This window comes from Sphaerodactylus townsendi, linkage group LG01 (assembly GCF_021028975.2).
Source record: "Sphaerodactylus townsendi isolate TG3544 linkage group LG01, MPM_Stown_v2.3, whole genome shotgun sequence".
NCBI lineage: Eukaryota > Metazoa > Chordata > Lepidosauria > Squamata > Sphaerodactylidae > Sphaerodactylus > Sphaerodactylus townsendi.
In genome coordinates this window covers 45,118,994-45,141,684 of record NC_059425.1, presented here as the reverse complement: position 1 = coordinate 45,141,684, position 22,691 = coordinate 45,118,994, and the positions used below count along the sequence as shown (strand labels likewise).

Genomic DNA, 22,691 nt, shown 5'->3' with positions numbered 1-22,691 from the left:
GCCATTGCAGGCCTCGTGTATTACATTGCTTGATGTAAAGTGAAATCTGTAATGAATCATTTACATAACACTTTAACTATACAAAGTGCTTCTTGAGCCTTTCTGTGTTGACATGCTCACAACAACTCTGTTAGGTAGGCTGTCGTGGAAAGTGGGTCAAAAATAAGCCAATGTTGCACCTTATCAAGGCCCAGCATTTAAATCAGCGGATCATAGAAAGTCTGCATTAGAATAGGCTGACCAGACATCCCGCTTTTGGTGGGACAGCCCCGCCTTGAAACAACTTGTCCTGTGTCACGCGGGTTTTTTCAAATGTCCCGGGTTTTGGAAGGCTGCCGCACTGCCTTCTGGGGTGCAAGGCAGTGCAGCAGCCTCCCACGCGGCCACAGGAGCGCACGGCCTTCTGGGGTGCTGCCGTTTCCCGCCCTGTCACAGGGCGGGAAAGGAGTGACCCAGAAGGCAGTGTGCTCCTGTGGCTGCGCGCGCATGCGCTCGCGGCCAGCCGCCCACCTATCCCAGTTTGCGAAGGTGACCATCTGGTCACCTTACATTAGAAGTGTTTTGAGGGAACAGAGAAGGAGGTTGTCAACTTATCATTCTTTCAATTTTTGTACAAGTCCTTCTGTCCTTGAAACAGAGAAGCTGCAACTTGCAATTAAAATTATGCTAATGACAATGAATTGGAACAAGTCCAAATTCAACCAGGAAATGTTTCATTGTAGGCCTCCAGGGGTTGATTTCCTCCTGTGAGATCCTAAGAAGTCCACCATTAGTTCTACAAACCCAGATTAGCTTTGGACTTGGGTTTGTCAGAGAACAGCGTCCTCTATGTGTGATACAGTGAGTGGGGAAAGAAAATCAAGCTTTCCAATGGGCCACACTTGCATACAACTCTGAAGATGGCAGCCAGAGATGCAGGCGAAACGTCAGGAGAAAATGCTACTGGAACACAGCCATATAGCCCGGAAACCCCACAACGCTCCTGTGATATCGACCGTGAAATCCTTCAACAATACTTAGTAGCAATTTTTTTTAAAAAAATCTCCCACTGCCCAAAAGAGTGATGATGGGAAGAGCGGGTTACTAGTGAGAGGTCTCCCATCATAGCAGGAGATGGCCCTATCTGGATGCTGGTCAAGCCCTGCTTGGGTTTGGCAAGGTTGCTGCATCATTTGCCATCAAACCATGTTTTGAGCTTCAGGTATTGCAATAAATATGGGTAAAATCACAAAAGGTCGCAATGTTTGAGTTCCTGTTTTATTTTATCAATCTGTTGACAGAAGAAAATGGGCGCACATTTTATTTGTATTTCATCCTTTCTCCAAGAAGCTCAGAGAGACAACAGCCTTATTAGGATCATTAAAGCTCACACAAATACATTCTGGCAGGCTAAAATTTCTAGCTGGAGCTCCTTGAAAAATCTCATCACAAAAATAAGAGACACTTCTGAAATGGCCTATGTGGCTGTATCTTGTAACTGCAGAATTTGAACAAAGATAATACACCTGTGACCACTTTTCTTAGTTCCCTGTGTGAAAAGGAATAAAATATAGTCCTGGTAGTATCTGTAAATCTCTGTCTATGTATATTGCTGTATAGATAAATGGTGTGCATGTGTGTGTAAGAGAGAGATGTATAGAATATATACAGGGGTGTCATTTTATTCTCCCCCCCCCCCGGTCAAAAAATATAGATCCAGCCCTGCAGCAAAGTGGAATATAAAAGCTAACTCTTCTTCTTTTGGGGAAGGGAAGGACCTCCGCAGGGTATGATGCCATAGAATTAACTCTCCAAAGCCGCTTCTTCTCCTGGGGTACTGAGCTCTGTAGACTGACTACAACAGCTTGGAGGTTGGCAACACTACCCACTATCTTCTACGGCCAGGATCCAAGTCACAGTTGTGCCTAAGGAATTATCACATTTGGTCTGAAAAAGGGAGGCTGCGCCCAATTAATTGGGTTGAACAACTTTCACGCTTTCTTTTAGAAGCGCACAAAAGCAAGGCAAGATCCAGCCAATTGAACTGGGCAGCAACAACTACAGCTGTACTTAAAAATAACCTCAGCAATGGTAATTAAACATAAGGTAGGAAACATGTTTCTTAACTACTGTTGGGTGTTACAGTTCATACTTCTTTATCATATTGGGCGAACAGGTTTCAGTGAAGAAGAATTAACACAAAGAGGAAACAAGGGTGTGCTCTGAATAAAAGAATGCTAAAATATTATTTTTTTTAAGATTCACTATTCTCAAGCATCGATGTGTTAGCCAGGCATAAAATCACTGCATAGAGAAATAATAATACTTTTACTCCAAATCTTGGACAGAAAAGAACCTAATATCTTGCCTCAGGAATACAGCCTTCCTCAAGTTGAAACAAAGAAACATTTACAATCGCAGCAGGCTTACTTTTTAATCAAGATTAGGTTTGGCATCAATGAGGGTTTTTTTTTACAGACCCTTGTGTTTCTGGGAAGACTGGTCAATTCTCGTACAGACATCCCAGATTGAAACTGTGAGGTTATGATAAAATTCTTAAGAGCATATTTCGGGGCCAAGCCTTGACTGTTGGTGGCTTTACCCCACCATAGGCTTGGAGAGCTTGTGCTGGAAGCAGGAATCTCAAATAGTTACAGCAAGCCAACGGCACAGTTCTGTTCTCAGGCAAAGCTGAGTATTTGAGCTTCTGCTATTTACGCTGGGTCTGAATAGTGTAAAGCCTTGATAATGCTCAGATGGCAAGTTCAAATACACCTTCTGAGGCAGTTCTGAGGCATAAGCATTATACAGCCCATGGCCCCCCACCAGGATTCAGAACAAATTTGAGGCTCCCCATTAAAGCCTCATAATCCCTAGCATGTTATCAGATAAGAAAAGTCTTTTCATAAATTCAGCTTGTTCTCATTTTACACTTTTTATTAGCACAAATACCTGATAATCTGCATATCCTTTTCAGAATATCTGACTTTCATTCACAAATAGATTTGGCTCCATATTATTGCTTGCATCCTGTGGGAAATGGAGAAGCTGCTCTGTAATCATCAAAAATCTTATGAATATCTGACTTGGTGCCATGAGTCTGGAAATACCCTGAGCGTTTACAAAAAAATGTTGTTGCCAACATGCACAGTGGCTCACGGTTAATAATATATATATAAACCCAGTAATTAGGGCTCAGAGTCAGCGCAATCAGTGCCAAACTGTAACCAGCTAAAGTTTCTGAAGGCTTTGGGAATGCCACAGTACAGGGACTGTGATATACTGGATGCCCTTGCAGTATTTATCTTAATTCATTTATACCCCACCATTCTTCCCACTGGGGACCCCAAGTGATTTGCATTGTTCCCTTTACCTCCATTTTATCTTTACAACAACAGGTTAGGTAGGGTCAGATTGAGAATGTGTGACTGATCCGAAGTCACTCAGCAAGCCTCTGTGGAAGAGAAGAGGTCTCAACTTGAGTCTATCAGACTCTAGTCTGACACTGTAACCACTACACAATGCTGTCTTTATACTGCTCTGACCTTTATACTGCTCTGTCTGACTGTGATGTACTGGATACATTAATAGTATTTAATGCAGCTTAAGTATGGTGAGCTGCTATTGTTGTTGTTTTTTTTAAATCTATGCTTTATTAAATTACAAGCAGAGAAAACGGGGGTGGGGTGACTGTGGGACATTCAGCAGAACCGCATGGTTGGAGAGCTGGGAAATGTTATTGCCCCACACTGCTGCTACAGTCCAAATAAGAATTCCCATTGTTGCAATTTACCTTTTTTTAAAAAAAATGCTGGCAAGGTAGGTCAGAAAGATCCCATATCCATGTAACTTATGTTGACTGGGATGTGTGGACTTTTCCCAAATAAGGGTGGTTGGAAAAAGTCAGGTTTGGAAAATTGCTAGAAATTTAGGGGCACAGCATGAGGAGGGTGGACTTTGGGGAGGGACCTCAGCAGGACATAAAGACATAATGCCACAGAGTCCACCTTCCTAAGCAGCCATTTTCTCCAGGGGAACTGATCTGTCATCTGGAGATCAGTTTTTATTCTGGCAGATCTCCATGCCCCATCTGGACGCTTCAAGCCCCATCACTCAAGTGCCACATCTGGAGATATCTTTTCCTGCAAATGCCAGTGGACGAACCTGAGATCTTCTTTATGCATTCTCTTACTGAGGTTTTATATATGCAAGTCACATAGTACTGGGGTTTAGTCGGTTATATTTTAGGCATATGCCCCTTCCACACAGGAACCCGTTTCTGCTGCCCTGTTGCTGTTTGCACAGCAGCCGCAGGAGCCAGCCGGGATCACTGGGATCCCAAAGGCAGAAGGCAGAATAGTTTGCACAGAAATGCTGTGTTTCTGAGTGAACCATATAGCTGAGATTCCCCTACCCCACCCAAGAATCCACCCCCGAGAATCACCCCACCCAAGAATCCACCCCCTCCCCCAAGAATCCCTCTCCCACCTATCTGCATGGCATGGCAGCCGCCTATTAGAGTATCTCCTCTAATGGAGGCTGACTGGGAAATCCACCATAATGATGGAGGGAAGGAGCGGGTGGGGAATGAATGCACCTGCTTGCTGTAGTTCGCACAGGCAAGCTGGAAGTGTTTGCAACCTGGTTTTAAGGGGGAAAGTCTCAAAATTAGTGATTTTCATTAAACCCAGGTTTTGGCCACTAAAACAGGTTAGCAGCATTTTGGGGGGCAAGTTCTGTAGGAACTCCCCCGGTCCAACTGCTTTTAGAAAGGAGCCTCAACCCATTTTAATTGACCCATGCAGAATGGACCATACTTTCAGTTTGGGTTTCCATCAGAGATTTTACTGTAAGTCACACCTAAGGCCAAAAGACTGGGGTATATGTTTGGAAAATACAAGGTTTTTTCTCTTCTTCTTTTTGATTGTGGTTGCATTGTTGGGTTGCCATATTTATGTATGTATGTATGTATTTATTTATTTATTAGATTTGAAACTTGTCTTTTTCTGTTTATAGTCAGGTTCAAGATGACTTACATCACAATTTAAACAATAGATTTAAGGGATCAATATAATAATTGTGGCATACTGGTTAATAGCAGTGGACTGTAATCTGGAGAACTGGGTTTGATTACCCACTCCTCCACATGAATGGTAAACTCTTATCTGGTGAATTGGGTTTGTTTCCCCACTCCTTCACATGAAGCCTGCTGGATGATCTTGGACCAGTCACAGTTCTCTCAGAACTCTTTCAGCCTCACCTACCTCACAAGGTGTGTTGTGGGGAGGGGAAGAGAAAGTAATCATAAGCCACCCTGAAATTCCTTAAAGGTAGAGAAAAGCAGGGTATAAGAACTAACTCTTCATCATCTAATTAAAACTTTATTATTTGAGCAATATTCCCTCTTGAGGGCATGACAACCTTGTAACAACTTACAGCTAGGAGGCAGCTGTCACATTTCCCAGTAACCTCTGTTCTATAACCCATTTTTCTGACCCACCCAGACTTTCAATAAAGCAAAACAGAGATGTAGCCTGTAGTGAAACCTGATTAGACAGGCTATTGAATCGCAATGCATTAGACAATCATGGATGAAGCTAGTGAGCAATCTTCCATGCTAAACAGAAGAGTGGTGCAGAAAGATTTGTTCTTAGAATGCAGCCTGAATTTTTAAGGGGACAAAGTGAACAGGAGATTTTTATCGTACCTTTCAAGGAAAAACAATTAATTTTGTTTTTAAAATGAATGCAACCTCAAATGCCTTGGTTTGTTTCTCAGCACAATTCAAAGCATTGGTTTTGAATTTTAAATAGCTAAATGGTCTTCTTGACCCTTACTTCCATATGAACTTGAGAGTTGTTTGCACTGCATGAAAAGCCTGCTTTTTAAGACCATTTGATGACATTATGCTCTGGTACCTCACTTTCAGAAGCAAGTGAAGTAGCTCCTGGAGACAGGACCTTATCAGTTATGGCCTCCATTCTGTGGAAAGCTCGCCCCAGTGATTAACCTTTCAGAGTCTGTTAATGACCTTTTCATTAACCCATTTTTAGTAGTTATGCCTCCCAATAGTTTGTGGGTTTGTGTGGTATTTAGGTTGATTAATTTTGCTACCAGTTTCTATTCTTAATTAGATGTTTTCTGTGAGTTTTTTCTTGTGATTATGATTTATTGATTTCAGTTTGACTATGAGGCATCCTGGGGATGGAAAGGTATGCAGATATGTTTAAACAAATAAAGACAGGTGAAATATAACTTTGATGAATAAAAATTCACGAATATCCTCCCCAGAGCAAGGGAACAGAAGTTGGAGGTCAAGAAATGTTAGCTTTCTTTCAACTTCATTTTTATTGAGATAGTTATAATACATACAGGTTATAGGGCTTAGGGACTTGACTTCAGTTTCAAGATGTTCCATCATGATGTTTGGTGTTATTTATACCACCAAATAATAATTAAGTATACATTATCCTTAACTGGCAAGTATCAGAAGCCAATGATTAATGAGAATTTATTAGCAAATGTGATTCTGCACTGTGAATTTAAATAAATAGCATAAATAAGAACGATGGGGTCGTTTGTTTCCATATTTGAAGTCTTATTTGGTGTTTGATCAAATATAAATTATATTTTAACTATGGATTGTAATCATGTTGCACACCTCCTCTAAACGCCACTGTATCTTAATTCCCAGGGCTGGTTCTAGGTTTTGTGGCCCCCTGGGCAGCTGGGCACCTGGGAACATGAGTGGTGAACACTTCAAGCAAAAAGATGAGGAAGGGCATGCAGACAGGTAGCAGAGGTTTGTGGATGGGAATCAGCAGCAATGGACCACACCAAGAGCTCTGTGTCTTGAGAGCTGCCACTCCTCAAGGCATGCCGATGCTGGCCCTGATAATCTTACTGTGCCATCCTAAGCAGAATTACACCCTTCTGTTGAAATCAGTGAAAAGTGAAACTCTGCTTAGGTTGGCACTGTTAATTATCTCAGGTCCCTTCAAGCATGTGGCAGTTCTTGTCAATTAATACTTTCCAATAATAAACTGTGACTGTGAGATTGCTTGATCCAACCTGATACAGTTTGTGATGTTTGTCTTGATGAAGTGATTGCTCATGGTTGTCACCCCGCAGACTCATAAATAGTCATACCACCCCAAACTCCACAAGTTAGATCGCATCTTCCTCATACATCCCTACCAGTGCAATCCAGAACAGAATTACTTCAGTCTAAATCCATTGACTTCAATTGGCTTAGACTGGTGCAACTCAGTTCTACATTCCACTTTACATCTCATATTATATGAATTATACAGGGCCTGCCCAGGCTAGACTGATCTCTTCAGAACTTGGAAACTAAGCAGGGTTAGTATTTGAGTGAGAGACCATTAAGGACATCCAGGGTTGCTGCACTGATTCAGGCAATGGCAAACCACCTTGGAGCATCTTTTGCCATGAAAACCCTATGGGGTCACGATATCAGCTGCAACTTGACAGCACTTTTCACCACCAAGAATAAGTAATCTTGAGCAAGGTGATCTGTTTAGGGTATCTTCTTTATTTACAGTATACTGGAGCAAAATCTTCCAATGACTACAGTAGTTCCCATCAAACCAAAATATTACACAATAGTAAACATAGTTTAAGTTGAAAGTGTACTGTCAAGAACCATATTCAAAGGGCATACAAAAACAACCCCACATAATTAAGGAAACTCCTTCCTGTGTCAAAAAGCCTTGAGCATTAATTCAGAAGTTGTGTGTTTAGGGAATAAAAGCTATCCCCAGACCAATGATCTGGATGGGACAGAGAAACTGAAAACTCCAAGAAACATTGCATATTAATTCCTGGTATCATTGAAGGGGGAATCATTGAAGTCAGGATACTCAGGCTACAGAGAGGACACCAAAGCTGGACAAAGGCCGAGAACAATGTTAGTATAAAAAAACTGGGGAGTATTTTTTTAACAGGATGTTTAAATTCACTCAGCAGCACTCGATATATTTTTAAAAAACGTCCAATCCTGTGTGCATCATCTTCCCCACCCTACCTCCAGTTGATTCTGTTTGGTGAGGTTCTGTGCTTGGCCTGTCCCCAGAACAATGAAGTTCTGACCTGTGCTGTAACCTTTTACTACAACAACAACCTTTTATAACAACAACAACAACGATGATGATAATGATGAGTACTGTTTCTTTTCTGTTCTGCTCTGCTTGAGTCTGGTTCTCCCTTGCTGCGACAAATCAGTGCCCAAAGCAAGTGAAACTTGAGATGCTTCTTCACTCTGCTCTTCAGTTTCTTGTGTTTGACAATCAGCACGACCAATTAGATGCACATGGCTAAGATCCCCCACACACTCTAGAACTGGCCAAATTGTACTCCCCCCCCCCCCCCCGGGCAAGTATTTGAAGGAGGACAAATAACCAATAGACTGTTCTTTACACACACAAAAAGGGAACAGCTCCTCATACTTATGTCCACAACCCTTCTCAAATAATAAATGTTAGTTTGCTTTCCCCTTTTTCATCCCTGAGCATCTTTTCCATCCCTGGGCATCTTTTCCATACTGACTGCTGTTTTTCTATTCTTTGTTCTGTGCAGCACTCCAATCATGTGTCCAAGTATACACAATGAACAACAATGAGTATTTTGGCACCTTAAAGACTAACAGATTTATTGGGGCATAAGCTTTCATGGACTAGAGCCCACTTAGTCAGATGCATCCTCAGTTGGCAGATGCATGGAGCTGATGAATTGGAACTCACTAGTAAATTTGACTCTAAGGTTTAAATAAGTAGGAATATGAGTGGTTTCAATAAATACTTGTTTCTCATTTGATGTCACAGTGCTTATTTATAGAGCTGCTAGAATACCTAGGGCTAGAGGGTCCAGGCTGGCCTGAGTTTATCAGATCTCAGAAGCTAAGCAGGATCAGCCCTGGTTAATATGCAGACCACCAAAGAAGTCCTGGGTTTCTACTTGGAAACAGGCAACAGTAAATTACCACTGAAATCTCTTGCCTTTCGGGCCCTACATGGTCATCATAAATCTGCTGCAACTTGATGGCAGTTACCAACAACAACCTATTAATAGATGAACTAATTCAGTAAATCTGTATATGTATTTGTATTGTTTATTGTCTGCCTTTCTCACTGAGATACTGTAAGTCAGTGCAATCAATAGAATGAGACATCAAATAAACCATGGACACTTTCGCACATGCAGAATAATGCACTTTCAATCCACTTTCACATTTGTTTGCAAGTGGATTTTGCTATTCCGCACAGTAAAATCCAGCTGCAAAGTGCAATGAACGTGCATTAGTCTGCATGTGCGAAAGTTCCCCATGTAACAGGAGGACTAGGACTACACAGATTTGAAAGAATGCTCATGATATATTAAACTATATAGAAAATGGTATTACATACATAGAAATATAGTGCCATGAGAGCAAGATATTACATCCAGCAACAGATAATACCTACTACGCCCAGTAGCATAGTCCAGTGGCTCTGAAGAAGTGGTATGCTTTGTAGATGGCATGTGCGTATGTTAGATCAGCCCGCATCTTAGAAGAGGAGCTTCCTCCTATGGAAGAAATCAGGATTGTACACACATATGCAAGGTAGACATCTGTATGACACATAGAGATACTGTCACAGGAGCAGTCTACTCATGATGGTACTGTTTGGGTACTCTGCAAAAAGTGAGCAAAGAGATACCTCATTGGGAAAAAGGAATAAACATTTCCTGTCATGTTGAGAAAAAAGAAGAAGAAGAAGAGTTGGATTTATATCCCCCCCTTTCTCTCCTGTAAAGAGACCCAAAGGGGCTTACAAACTCATTTCCCTTCCCCCCTCACAACAAACAACCTGTGAGGTAGGTGGGGCTGAGAGAGCTCCAAAGAACTGTGACTAGTCCAAGGTCATCCAGCTGGCATGTGTTGCACAAGCTAATCTAGTTCATCAGATAAGCCTCCACAGCTCAAGTGGCAGAGTGGGGAATTATCCCAGTTCTCCAGATTAGAGCACATCTGCTCTTAACCACTATACCACACAGGCTGAAAGGATCATTAATATTCATTAATAACTGAGATATAAAGGTCTAAAGCAGCTTCATGACAGCTCAAAATGGAGTGTCACAGGCAATGATTAAATAAACAATATGTATTAAAGAAAAATTCTGCAATAGTTTGAACTATCTTCTGGTTGTGTGCTTTGAATGCCAGTCACAAACAGGTAAGGCTTAAACAAAGTCTGCCACCAGGAGCTCAAAATCCTGTAGGAAATTTTGGCTCCACCCACCAGCCTGTTTCCCCTTGGTTGGTCCGGTTTTCATCCCTCCTAGAGAAGATAGATAGGGAGGGGAGTAGGAATAAGCTATGCCAAGTAACCAGTAAGAGGGGCTTTTCCTCCTCCAGCTTTGACCTTCCCCTGGGTGGTAGAAGGCATGATAGGAGCCAGCTGCTTGTGGTTGGATTTGCTCCAGTACAGGACACTGTGGCTGCAGTTCTGAATCAGGCCTTGCTTCATGTATCTCATTTTCCTTCCAGAAGACCAGAGATAGTAGTATTGCCCTTTTTTTTCTCCAGTGGCTGTACTCTGTTTAAAAGCAGCCAGCAGCCTTTCAGTCAAATGAGATCTTCCCAAGTGGCATCCCAGCTGTGGTGCCCCCACTAGATCTTGCACAAGATGGTCTTGCTGCCTCATTGGTGGGATTGTATAAAAATGCTCAGCAAGTGAACTTGTATTGAGAATGGGATGTGGAAAGTTGGCATAGGGTCTCCAAAATTTCAACTGTATGGTGAGATGTGTACTCTCCAGCTGTTGTGATTTTCCTGGGCTGCGTGGCCATCGTCTGGTAGTTTTTGCTCCTAACATTTCACCCACATCTATGGCTGACATCTTCAGAGGTATGTCACAGTGAAATGTGTTTCTCTCTGTGGCTGGCACAGTGTGGAGTGATTCTATGGGTGGTATATATTATGCCCACCTCATAGGGGGCTGAAGCACATTTGTATGTGTCTGAGTAGAGTTCACTTACAGTTGCATTTGATGTTACATTTGCAATCACATTCACAACTGCATTTGCATTTACACTTGCAACTGCACTAGCCATTGCAGTGATGGCAGAGGTGGGATCCAGCAGGTTCTCACAGGTTCCCAAGAGTAGGTTACTAATTATTTGTGTGTGCCGAGAGGGGGTTACTAATGGGTGATTTTGCTGCGTGATTTTTGCCTTAGTTACGCCCCTCCTCTCAGCAGTAGCGCGCAGAACTTGCAGCAGTCTAGCAGGAGGTGCATCGGCGTGCGTGGCAGCCTGCGCCTGCGTGCATTCATTTCCTGCCCAAGGACCGGCGCAGCGGCTGCATCCTTGCCACAGCCCTGCCCAGGAAGGCCCCGCCCCCGGAATGCCCGGCCACGCCCCCGTCGTGCCCAGCCCAGCCCCATTAGCGCTACGCCACAGTTTGAATCCCACCACCATGGGAACCTGTTACTAAAATTTTTGGATTCCACCACTGAGTGATGGGATAAGCAAATGTGCCTCACCTCCTTGTGAGGTAGACAAAATATATACCCCACTATACAACCACTCCACACGGTGCCATGGGGACACACACATCTTATTGTGACATGCCCCTGAAGATGCCAGCCATAGATGTGGGTGAAACTGAAACTTTAGGAGCAAAAACTACTAGGCCACAGCCACATAGTCTGGAAAAAGCACAGCAGTTGTGAAACTTTTTGACAATACAATGTGGACTCTCTCTTGATAAAATGTTTCTTCTGCTTCTCCCATAAGGAGCTGGATGTCGGGGGCTGATTTTGGCAGCAGCCGAGAACGGAAAGCACCCTTGGATGAGGTTTCTTTCAAATTAACCAATCGGGATTAAACTGGAGACAGCTAGGAAGAGACCACTGCCCTGCCTTGTTTTGCCTCTTTTCCCAGATTCATCAACTACCCTCCCTGACTGCCTTAATAAAATGACCCAAAGCTTATTTGGCTTTTGGAGGCAGCCATTAAAAAAATTAATCTCATGAATCACTTTAGCATTGATTCAGGGGTGTTTTTTTTAAAAAAAATTGTTGATCACCGACTATACTCTGCAGGTCAAAGGAAGGACTTTCTAGGTCCTTGATGTGTGTCAAGGACATTGGCAGGATTTCTTGGTCACAGCTGGCAATGACAGTATGGGCTAACAATTTACCTAAAAGCATGAAATTTGGTGACTGTGCTGAGGCATCCATTTAAAGGTGAGGAGGATGTTCCTCAGACTAGAATCTCAGGGCTAATGGGTTCATGGTGACAGGTCACCCCTTTGAGACAACTATGATTCAGAACAGAAGACCTAATGGCTGGGAAGGAAGGAGCTGGCAGACTCTCTCCTCAAGCATACAATTAGTGCTTGGCAAAGAGGAAACTCAGAGCCAGATTGTCTTGCCCAGAAAGTCAGGGATGCTTAGGTAGCAGAGGCCTACCTCCTCTGCATCCTGTTGAGTGTTCTGCACTACATTTGAGTTTTGTTACTACCGTGTTTCCCCGAATATAAGACAATGTCTTATATTAATTTTTGCTCCCAAAGATGTGCTATGTCTTATTTTCAGGGGATGTCTTATTTTTCCTGTGTTCTGTTCGTCGGGCATGCTTCCAAACAAAAAAACTTTGCTATGTCTTACTTTCGGGGGATGCCTTATATTTCGCACTTCAGCAAAACCTCTAGTATGTCTTATTTTTCGGGGATGTCTTATATTCAGGGAAACAGGGTAATTGCTGGCCATTGCGGATCCTGCTGTACTTAATAAAGTTGTGACTCACACTGATGTCCAATCCAAGTTGGCTCTTTCCATTTCATGTCCACTTGTAATGAATTTGCACACATGCAATGAACCAGTGTTCTCATGCAGTGCTTTAAGTAGGATGGAGGAAAATTATTCAAGTTAACACGTGCACTTGTAATGAGTACACAATAAATCTTTGTGGGTACACACTGAAGAGAGGTTTCTATGAGTTATGTGTACCAGCACGGTTGTCAACGGTAGGAGAACCACCAGTGGAAGTTTTCGGGTAGATCATGTCTAGATACCAGTGGCGATGAAAATAAAGACTGAAATAGGAATAACATAGCCTCTTCTGTGTAGGGCCTCAGTGGATTCTTGTCCATACAACTGCGCTAGGCTTCATGCACTCGTGCAAACCAAACAGCGATTTCAGGGGTCACTTGTAAACGACAGCAGAAACATGCGTGTGTGAAAACGGGGCGGGGGGGGGGGATGAGGGATCCTGTCTGCTGATATGAGAGGCTGGCACAAACACACACACACAAACACACACACACACCATTCTTTCAAATCTTCCCCGGCAAGCCGCTGCTCTCTAAGCCCCGACAGCCAAGCGAAGAGGGACTCTGTCCTCCCCTCAGCCGAGGCAGCCCGGGCGCCTTGAGGAAGCGACCTTTCGCCGCCGCTCCTCGCCCCTCGCGCGCCAAGTCTCTGGTCAGGGGACGCCAACCGGAGCGGCGGGCAAAAGCAGCGAGGACCTTCCGCCCGTCAAAGCAGCGTGAGGAGGGGCTGCAGGGCTCCGGCTGGCGCGGGAGAAGGCAGCAAGGGGCGCCGCCGGAGAGGGCCAGAAGGAGGAAGAGGGCAGCTTGCGCGTCCTTCTGCTGTCTGAGGGGACGCGGCTGTTGCTGCTGCCGCCGCCGCCGCACTTTGCCTGCGTCGCCACTGGCCTTCGCCTCCCTCTGTCTCTCTTGTGCTGCTGCTGCCGCTGCCTCCTGCCCGCCTGCGAGTCCTGCCTTCTTGCAAGGGGGCCGCCTCCTGCTCTGGCCGCCGCGTTGCATGGGGCGCGGGCGCTCGGCGCTTTCCAGATATGGTCAAGGCGGCGTCGGCGGCGGTGCTGCTGCTGCTGACGGAGGAGCCGGCCGCGGGCTCTCGCTGAGCACCGGCACCCGCGGCGGACCCGGCGGAGGAAGAGGAGGGGGGCGAGCGAGACGCGGCGGAGAGGGAGGAGGAGTAGGAGCGCTCGGCGCCCAGAGCCAGCCGGGGAGCGACGGGCGAGGCTGTCTGCAGGTAGGGAGCGCGGCAGGAAGGCGCCCCTGAGCCTCGGGTGTCCGGGCGGCGGGGAGCCGGGGATGGCTGAGGAGGCACTCGCTCGCTCCCTCCCCGCGTTGCGAGCGCGACCAGGGCAACATGCCGGCCAGTCTTGCGGAATGAATGAATGGGAGGATGGCCGGCGGGCAGCGCTGACAGGAGCGCGGGGCGGATGAGCCACCCGTTGCGGCTACAGCTGTGCGTGCGCGCCTGGGTCAGATGCACTTTGGGCGAAGCACTTCGCCCCACGGAGGGATGCATCATGCATGGCAGCTGGCCGCGAGGCTCAGCCGTAGTGGGAAGAGGGGAGAGGCTGTGGCATGTCCTTGCGTGGATGTCTTGAGCGTCAGGTTGTGATTCTGCTTGAAAGGCTCGTCCTGATCTCTCTGCAAACACACCCACCTCCCTCCTGTCTCCCGTTGCTACCCGCATGGCTGTCTGGGGATGGGAACTTCCCGGGAACTTGTGCTGCCTTTGGCGTTGTCCCCTGCGACCTCGGCGCCAGATCTGTTGCTGCAGTGGGTGGGTGGGTGGGCGGCGTATGTAAAGCCGGGCGTTGCTGGGATTTCTGTATAGACTTTTAAAGAAGGAATCTTGCTCAGGCTGGGTTCCCGCTCTGCCTGATCCCTTTGGCGTGTCCGCTCGGCGACAGTGCTGTAGCCGGGCTGATGATGAATGGATCGGAATGGAAATTTGTATTTCCCTCTTCCGTTGAGGGGAGGGAGGGAAGGTGGCATGTATGTTTCAAACCCACACGTATCGATAACCAGCAATGCAGGACGTCCGTGTCTCCCCATGGATACTGAAGTGCAGACTTAGCTCAGGGTTGGAAGGTCTGGATACAGACGGACATCTGGAAGAGCGGTGTTAAACTGCAGTTTCTAGGCAGACTCCTAAGGAATTGCAATTATTTCTGCCTTGGGAAAGGAAAGACCAGATCAGATGGGGGGGGGGAGGAAGCGGGGGGATACAGTTCTGGGAAGAAATCCGAGTTTGCTTGGTGTGAGAAAAAGACTCCATAGCGTGGAAACTCCTGTTCTTTAATCACGGGTAGGAGAGGAACGGGTTAATTGCATATTGTCTGTCAGAAAGGGTCTGCGGTGGAAAATGGTGTCCAAAGAGAGACAACCAGAGGTTACCAGGAACCAGGTATCTCTGTCTAGCATGGCTACAGAACACACCCACCTAAAGGAATCTCCCTTGCTGGGCCCCTCCTCCCGCTTCCTCTATAGCTAAATGTGTTAGCGGTTGGATAGAACACAACTGCATTGGGACTATTTGGGGAGGGGGAGAGCGGGGACTGCGCTCCATTCTGCCTATAGGGTTGCGGAGTGAGCGTGAGCCATGTGTGCTCTCTTTCCTTGGACCTAGCCAGAGGAGGGTCGATGAACCAGCTGGGAAGGGGGTAGCAATTTAACATCAATCCCCCCCCCCGCAAAAAAATTCTTTTCTTAATTGTGACATTGACTTAGATGTGACAAAGTGTTACATGTGAGAGGTGGGTGCATAAATGGACATCCACAGCACTGCTAAGTGAATGTGCAAAGCGAGAGCATCACCATGTTTTAGCTAAACGGTAGCATCCATGATTGTAAGGCTTCAGCCTTGTGCTAACCATGCTGAAGCCCCGGGTGGAGTTATGCACCATGCTCCCCCCCACACACACACAGATATAGAAGCACATGTTAGATTTGCCTGGTTCTAGTGAGGTGCTTAAAGTAACAGCAGTCATCGGAGCCACTTGAAACAGGTTTTCAGAAATAGGCGTGTCAAACTTGTATATGTGTTTGGTGGGGAGGAAACTCTGCAGGTACCAAAACGGTCAGACTTTCGGCGTGGTAAGTCACATCTGAAATACCCCTTACTATATAGATAGTATACATATATGGTATATATGTGTATGTATGTATATAGTGTGTGTGTAGAGAGAGAGAGAGTATATGTATATGTGTGTCTGTGTATATATCTATGTATATATACATATGTATATGTATATATATACATATGTATATGTGTGTGTGTGTGTGTGTGTGTGTATACAGGAAGAAAAGACTGTGATAAAGAGACAATGTGGAAATAATTTCAGCACATGGTTTGTGTGTGTGTGTGTGTGTGTGTGTGTGTGTGTGTGTGTGTGTGATCCCTCGCCGATGCCTCTTGTGTGTGTGTGTGTGTGTGTGTGTGTGTGTGTGTGTGTGTGTGTGTGTGTGTGTGTGTGTGTGTGTGTGTGTGTGTGTGTGTGTGTGTGTGTGTGTGTGTGTGTGTGTGTGTAAAGCTTGACCTAGGAAATGGTATATCTTGATCAAAGTGGGGGAGCAAGTTGAGAGCTAAGCCAGAAATATCCCTCACCAATATCTCGTTGCAATTTTCTTCATTTTCCCCTCAACAGTTCCTTAGTCTGACAAGCAAAAAGGATTCTGCTATCTTTGTAGCACTAGTTAATTTTGCTTAATTTAGCATGTTTGCTGTTGGATGAAAATTGATTTTTGTTTTTCCTCCACAGTAAATGCACTGGCTTCTTTCCTCTCCTTCCACTTCTTCCCTTTAGATATTTACTTAAATCCCTTTCTTGGGCAAAGTAAATAATTAAAGACACCTGCAGTGCTGTTTGAGTTCTAATTCTCTTTTCAAGCAGTGTAGTATTGGCATTATTAGGAACTTCATTATTGTCAAGAAACACACTGTGTGGGTTTCATCTAGGTGGAGGCACGGTTGCATCTCACTAGTAATTTTAGCTTAATTCTTTAATAGCAGCTTAGTTGATTTTTATCTTAGCTTTGCTGGGCTGTCAGAGGTAGTTGTAGAGTAACAGCCAACTTCCAAAATAGATCTGGGGAGGACCTTTATTTTTTCTTTTCTTTTTTTAAAAAGGAAAGATATAATAAAACACAAGGAGATAAATTTGGGTGCATTTCATCTCCATGTCCTAATTGTATTAACTATCTATTCAGATTAATTCAGGCATGCCTGAAACACCCCCCTTCTTTCCCTCTTCTCTTTTTTAATCAACTGAGTAGTTTAGTGATATTTGTTTCCTTCCTTCCAGCTGCCAGATTCTTCTGCCAATTTAGCCTGTTTTATAACCTCCCAACACATTTTGCAAAATGGGAGTCTGTCATAGAACTACCCAAATCTACTCTCTCAGGGATAGCCAGACTTCTCACATATTTTTGGATGGTTAGTTGTCTGGTTGCATTCTTCCAGCAAACTAATCTTGTGGGTGCCCCCAATCTTGATCTTCAAATGTTACCCTACTGAGTCTTCCTCGGTTAGGAAACAACATTAGGACTACATGCTGGGTCAGCCCCATGGGTCTACCAAGCTCAGCATTCTGACAGTGAACAGCCATATGCCTCAAGGACAAAACTTGGAAAAGTTCCAAGTGCTGAGGATTTCTAGAAGGCAGCTGCCGTAACTTCTGGAACTGTAACACAGAATACCTAGAAATCTAAAATATTTCTTAAGTCCTCTGCTGTGCACCTGAAAATTGAATTTTGGCTTCTAGGAATCTGAAATATTGTGAAAAGTGGAAATGATGGTGACATGGTTGCTCATTGTCTGATAGTTGAGAGATATACCATTTTATGATTTGCGTGTTTGTAGCCAAAGATAGACTGTTCAAACTGCTGTTATCCTAGGCCTAGGAATAATAATAATATCATCAAATATAGTTTAATAATAGCGTATAGAATCTTTTGAATGTCCAGATCATTTCAAGCGTTAGTTCTTGGTGCGTGTTTTTTTAAAAAACACACAAAACAACTTGACAGCCCAATATATTCTTGTTTGTAAAGTGAATTTACACTTATTGGGAAATCAGTCCCATTGGGTGCTGTGGGACTTAACTTCAGAGTAAAAATGCTTGAACTGTAAAACTAAGAGGGAGAAGCAAAACTATGTGTTCTTGTGGTACAATTAGGATCCATGGTGGAAAAACAGCATGGAGTCAAAGCTTGTGAAAAAGAAGATAACGCTTGTTCCTATATTGCTGCCCAGAACCATCAGTTTGTGCGAGCAGATCTCCCCAGCCCTGCACGACATTCTCCTTTTGATAAGATGTGGAGACCCTGTGGGAGAACAGATTCTTTAGCCTCCCTGAACAGAACACATAAACTACACATGCTGACATTTATATGCAAAAGCAGGCACAGGCAAATGCAGACTCCCATGGTCCTGCCTATCCTGCTGTCTACTCCCTGCAACTTTTTGCAATATAGAAAATATTCTGCTGGTCAAGCTTTGGGATCTGGTCAAGAGCATCTACTGTGTGCTGAAAGCTCCTTGTATGGTGTTCCTCTGAAGACCCAATGAAGCCATTCTTTCTCAGCTTTGGTGCTTCACCTATAATACCAGAATAAAAATACTGTCCAACCATGCAAAGTTGTTGTAAGGAGTACATAAATGTGGAGAACTTGGAGGAAGTACCACATTCATGCTAAGTATTACTCATTTTAATTTTCTGCATGGAAGGACCTGGCTACTGTTCTCCTGCTTGGTGAAAGGGAGTAGGTATTATTGTCTTGAATTCTAATAGAAGTTATTATAAATAAGCTTGGCATTGGAAGCAAGATGGTAAACCAGTAGATAATTGGATTACTGTCACAAGGGATTCATACATTTCTTTACTAACATAACGGTCTCAAAGATTTATATTAGTGATGGTAGAATTGAAAATTTGTTCACCTTCTCCTTGTAGGGGAGCCATCTTCATTATATTTAGACTTTTTCAGATTCTACAGCCACACATACCAAGAGTCTACCAAGCTCGCAGAACAGGAGCACATCTCTCTCGTCATCCTTCCAGTATCCTATGAGCAACATATATGTTTGTCATTTGCATATATCATTAGTCAGCATTATGTATTAGTATGCATTAAGTGACCAGATTTTTTTTCCCCAAAGTTTGCATTCACACTTTTGGAACTGGTGCATGCATGCAAGTTGCTCAAGTTGGAGAGGTCATCCACAGGTTTGGGCTGAGCTGCCACCAATGTTCAGGTGACACTGAACTCTACCTCACACTACCAGCAGATCCAGCAGATCCCAGAGAGGCTGTGGAAGCTGAACAGGTGCCTGGTGGCAGTTTTGGAATGGATAAGGGCTAACAAGCTCAAACTTAGTCCCAACAAAGTGAAGGTTCTGCTGGTGGGGAGGTCTGATCCAGGAAATGGTTTATCTCCTATTCTGGATGGGGTTGCCTGCCCCCCTAAAGGAGCAAGTTCTAAGGTTGGAAGTGCTCCTGGCTGCTACAAATGGTAAAAATGGTTAGGGATGCCTTTGAGCAGCTTTGTCTGGTGAGCCAGCTGTGACACTTCTTGGGTAGAAAAGATCTTGCCACTGTGGTACATATCATGGTAACATCTAGATTACCACGATGCGCTCTATATGGGTCTGCCATTGAGGATTGTCTGGGAGATGTGGTTGGTATAGAATGCTGTGTCCAGAGTGTTGACTGGAGTGACTTGTAAAGACCATATCTTTCCAGTTTTGTTCCATCTACACTGGCTTCCAATTTGCTTCCAGGCTCAATTCAAGGAGCTGGTATTGACCTTTGAAGCCCTTCATAGCCTAGGACCAACATACCTTAAGGACTGTCTTCTCCAATACAATCCTGACCTCTCACTCATGTAATCTTCAGAGGCCCAGCTGCAGTTGGCCGCATCAACATCTCCAAGCCTGTTCTTTGTCACGGCACCAAAACTTTGAAACATCCTACCCAAGGAGATTCACCTCTCTCCCTCTGTCAGTGGTTTTCACCAGCAGGTGAATACTTTTGCTTTGTCTGGCATACATTCAGTAATGGTTCTCTGCTCTCCTTCTAGTTATATTTGTTAATGTGTTTTTAATTTAATTGTTTTTAAAATAATTTTAATTGTATTTTAATTGTTTTAATGTTTTTTTTTAAGTTTGCCACCTTGTGGACCTAGACTGAGTTGAAAGGTGACATTAAAATGTTATAAATAATTAAATATTTACACTAGAGGACTGCAAATAGATTCTCCCATTGTACATGCGTATTGGGCTCCCAGTATGCATGATTGTAATGACTGAAATGGACTATTGTATTTGGATTTATTATGAGCTGACAGTTTGGATCCAGTTTTCTGATCCATCACTAGTCCTTTTTTAGTAGGAGACTAGGAGCTCAGCTTAAGGAGGGCAGAGAAGGACAGTCATACTTTCCCCTTCTACTGCTACTCTTCTCCTGTTATATGTAATGCCCCATTTACTTGATAATTATATTATGAACTTTGTATCATTTTGTGTGCCTGATAATGCACTGTTCTTTCTACACCCCCAAACAGTTTCTTACCCATCCCTCTCTAAATAACCTATCTAACCTTCTCCCTTTCTCAAGTTTTTATTTTATTTAAGGTATTGATAGCCATTCCCCGCCCTTGCTACCCAAAAACTCTAAAGCCTTTCACAGCAGAAATATGTACAGTATATGTTCAGTATATGTAAACCAACAAGCATATTATGAATAAGATCAATGCATTTGGGAATTTATAAGCCCACACTCAATAGTTCACCAAACATTAATTAGAACAATTTAGCGGCAATCAACATTAGCAGCAATTAAGACAATTCAGCAGTGTAGTTGTTTGAACACAGAGGACATCAAGTAAAGAACAAAACACAATATAATCAGCAGATTGCCCGGGCAAATCACTGTGCAGTCCCAGGAACATGGTTCTTTGAGTGATCCCTATTGAATAAACATGCATTTACCTGCCTAGTGTGGCACGTAGTAAGGTTTTACCTCACTTTGAATACAAAAAGATTGGCAACCGTAGGTGGAGTTTCTCCAGAACAGTTCCATCTCTGGTTGATGCCCACCAGCATGATGTAGTGGTTAACACTCTAATCTGGAGAACTGGGTTTGATTCCCCACTCCTCTACATGAGCAACAGAAAGAACCAGGTTTGTTTCCTTCGGCTAGTCACAATTCTTTGGAATTCTCTCAGCCCTCTTTACTGTCTTTCCCAGGAATAATGTAAACATTCAGACTGCCCTGGGCCAAAAAGATCATGAGAAAATAGAGGTAGAATACAGACTTGGTTACATTGGAAAAATGAGGAGATGTGATATAATAGAGAGCAATGAAAATTTTTGCAACTGGGTAATAAAAAATTTAAGTACATGTATTGGATGGAGCACACGTACTCTTCTGAGCAGTAGTGAGTGTGAACAGGATCTTGGGGGTTTTGGTGAATTGTAAATTGTGATATAGCAGCAAAGAAGGCAAGTTCAGTCTTTGGGTATATTAACAAATGTATAGTGGCTAGGACATGAAATATACTGCACTAGTCAAACCCCATTTGGAGTACTGAGTCCAGTTCTGGATGCTTTTTAATAGAAAGGACATAGAAACTAAACAGTGGGTGCAGAGGAGAGTGATAAGGATAATCAGGGGTTTGGAGACAGGTAACCCAATCCAAAGCCTGAGGCACTGGGGGATGGCACTGCTGGCTCACTACCTCCAGAGAACTTGCAGGTGGCATGGGAATGCAGCTAAAACAAACATTACAAAAAACCCCAACCATCTAAAAGACCTCCATAGTGCTAAATGGAGTAGGGTGGCATATGTCTGAGACCCTGGCCACTGTGTTCTCAGCGTTAAAGCCCAGGTGGAAGAACTGGGAATGCCCCAGCCTGTCCCACCATGCCAGAATCTAATTGGATTCCAGCATTCTTTTGCAGCAACACCCATTCCTGGGTTTCACTGCCATGGAGCTGAGGGCCAACAGTGCCTTTGCCCTCTCTGTCAGCTGGTATGCCCCTTACGCTGTCTGAGGGGGCAAACATGCCAATGCGGCCTCACACTGCCTCCAGCAGCCTGTTCCCCCTCCCCAATAGGATTGGACTAGAAGCCTTATAAAGAAAGTTGAGCCTGGGGAAGAAAAGGTTTAGGGGAAATATGATTATTTTTGAGGTATTTGAAGGGCTGTCAATGAGAGGAGGGCAGGGTGCTATTTCAGTTGGTAGAAGAGGATTGGACTTGTGATAATGGGTTTAAATTATGAATGGGGAGATATTTGTGTGATATTAGGAAAAACATTTTAATAATAAGAGTAGCTCAGTTGTGGAGTCAGTTGCCCAGAGATGTTGTGGGTTCTCCTTCCTTGGAGGTGTTTAAGAAAAGATCGGCCAGGAATGCTTTTGGTCATCCTTCATGTTGAAGAGTGTTGGATGGATGGTCTTTAGACCTCTTCCAACTTTTTAAATTCTATTATTCTATGAAACCAACACAGAACTGTTGAAGTGGATTCTTGAGGTGGCAACTCAGTATATCAAATGCATGTGTAACTATTATAAGCAAAGAAATATGTAATGTTATTTCAGCAGTGTCCCTGTTATGCCAGCTTCATTTGGACTAGACCAGGGGTCTGCAACCTGCGGCTCTCCAGATGTTCATGGACTACAATTCCCATCAGCCCCTGCCACCATGGGAATTGCAGTCCATGAACATCTGGAGAGCCGCAGGTTGCAGACCCCTGGACTAGACCTTCATCTTCACCAGGATCATACCATGCTGCCTTCTCTCTGGGTGACTTCTAGATTAAATGACTTTTCAACTTGGCTGGCATTGTTCTGTCCCATTTTCATTAAGGTACTAATGCTGCA

The 22,691-nt window shown here is 44.1% G+C and overlaps 1 protein-coding gene across 10 annotated transcripts in view; it reads left to right on the top strand.

The window, feature by feature from the left end:
• SLC8A1 (solute carrier family 8 member A1) overlaps nucleotides 1–22,691 on the top strand; it is a 349,316-nt gene that overhangs the window by 21,194 nt on the left and 305,431 nt on the right. For 9 of the 10 annotated variants that reach the window (XM_048482080.1, XM_048482056.1, XM_048482040.1 and 6 more), the window contains exon 1: nucleotides 13,556–14,042. The exons of the other annotated variant lie outside the window; for it this stretch is intronic. The gene's annotated coding sequence lies outside the window, so the exon portion shown is untranslated. Of the gene's footprint in view, nucleotides 1–13,555; nucleotides 14,043–22,691 lie in introns of those variants that run through there. 10 annotated transcript variants of the gene reach the window in all.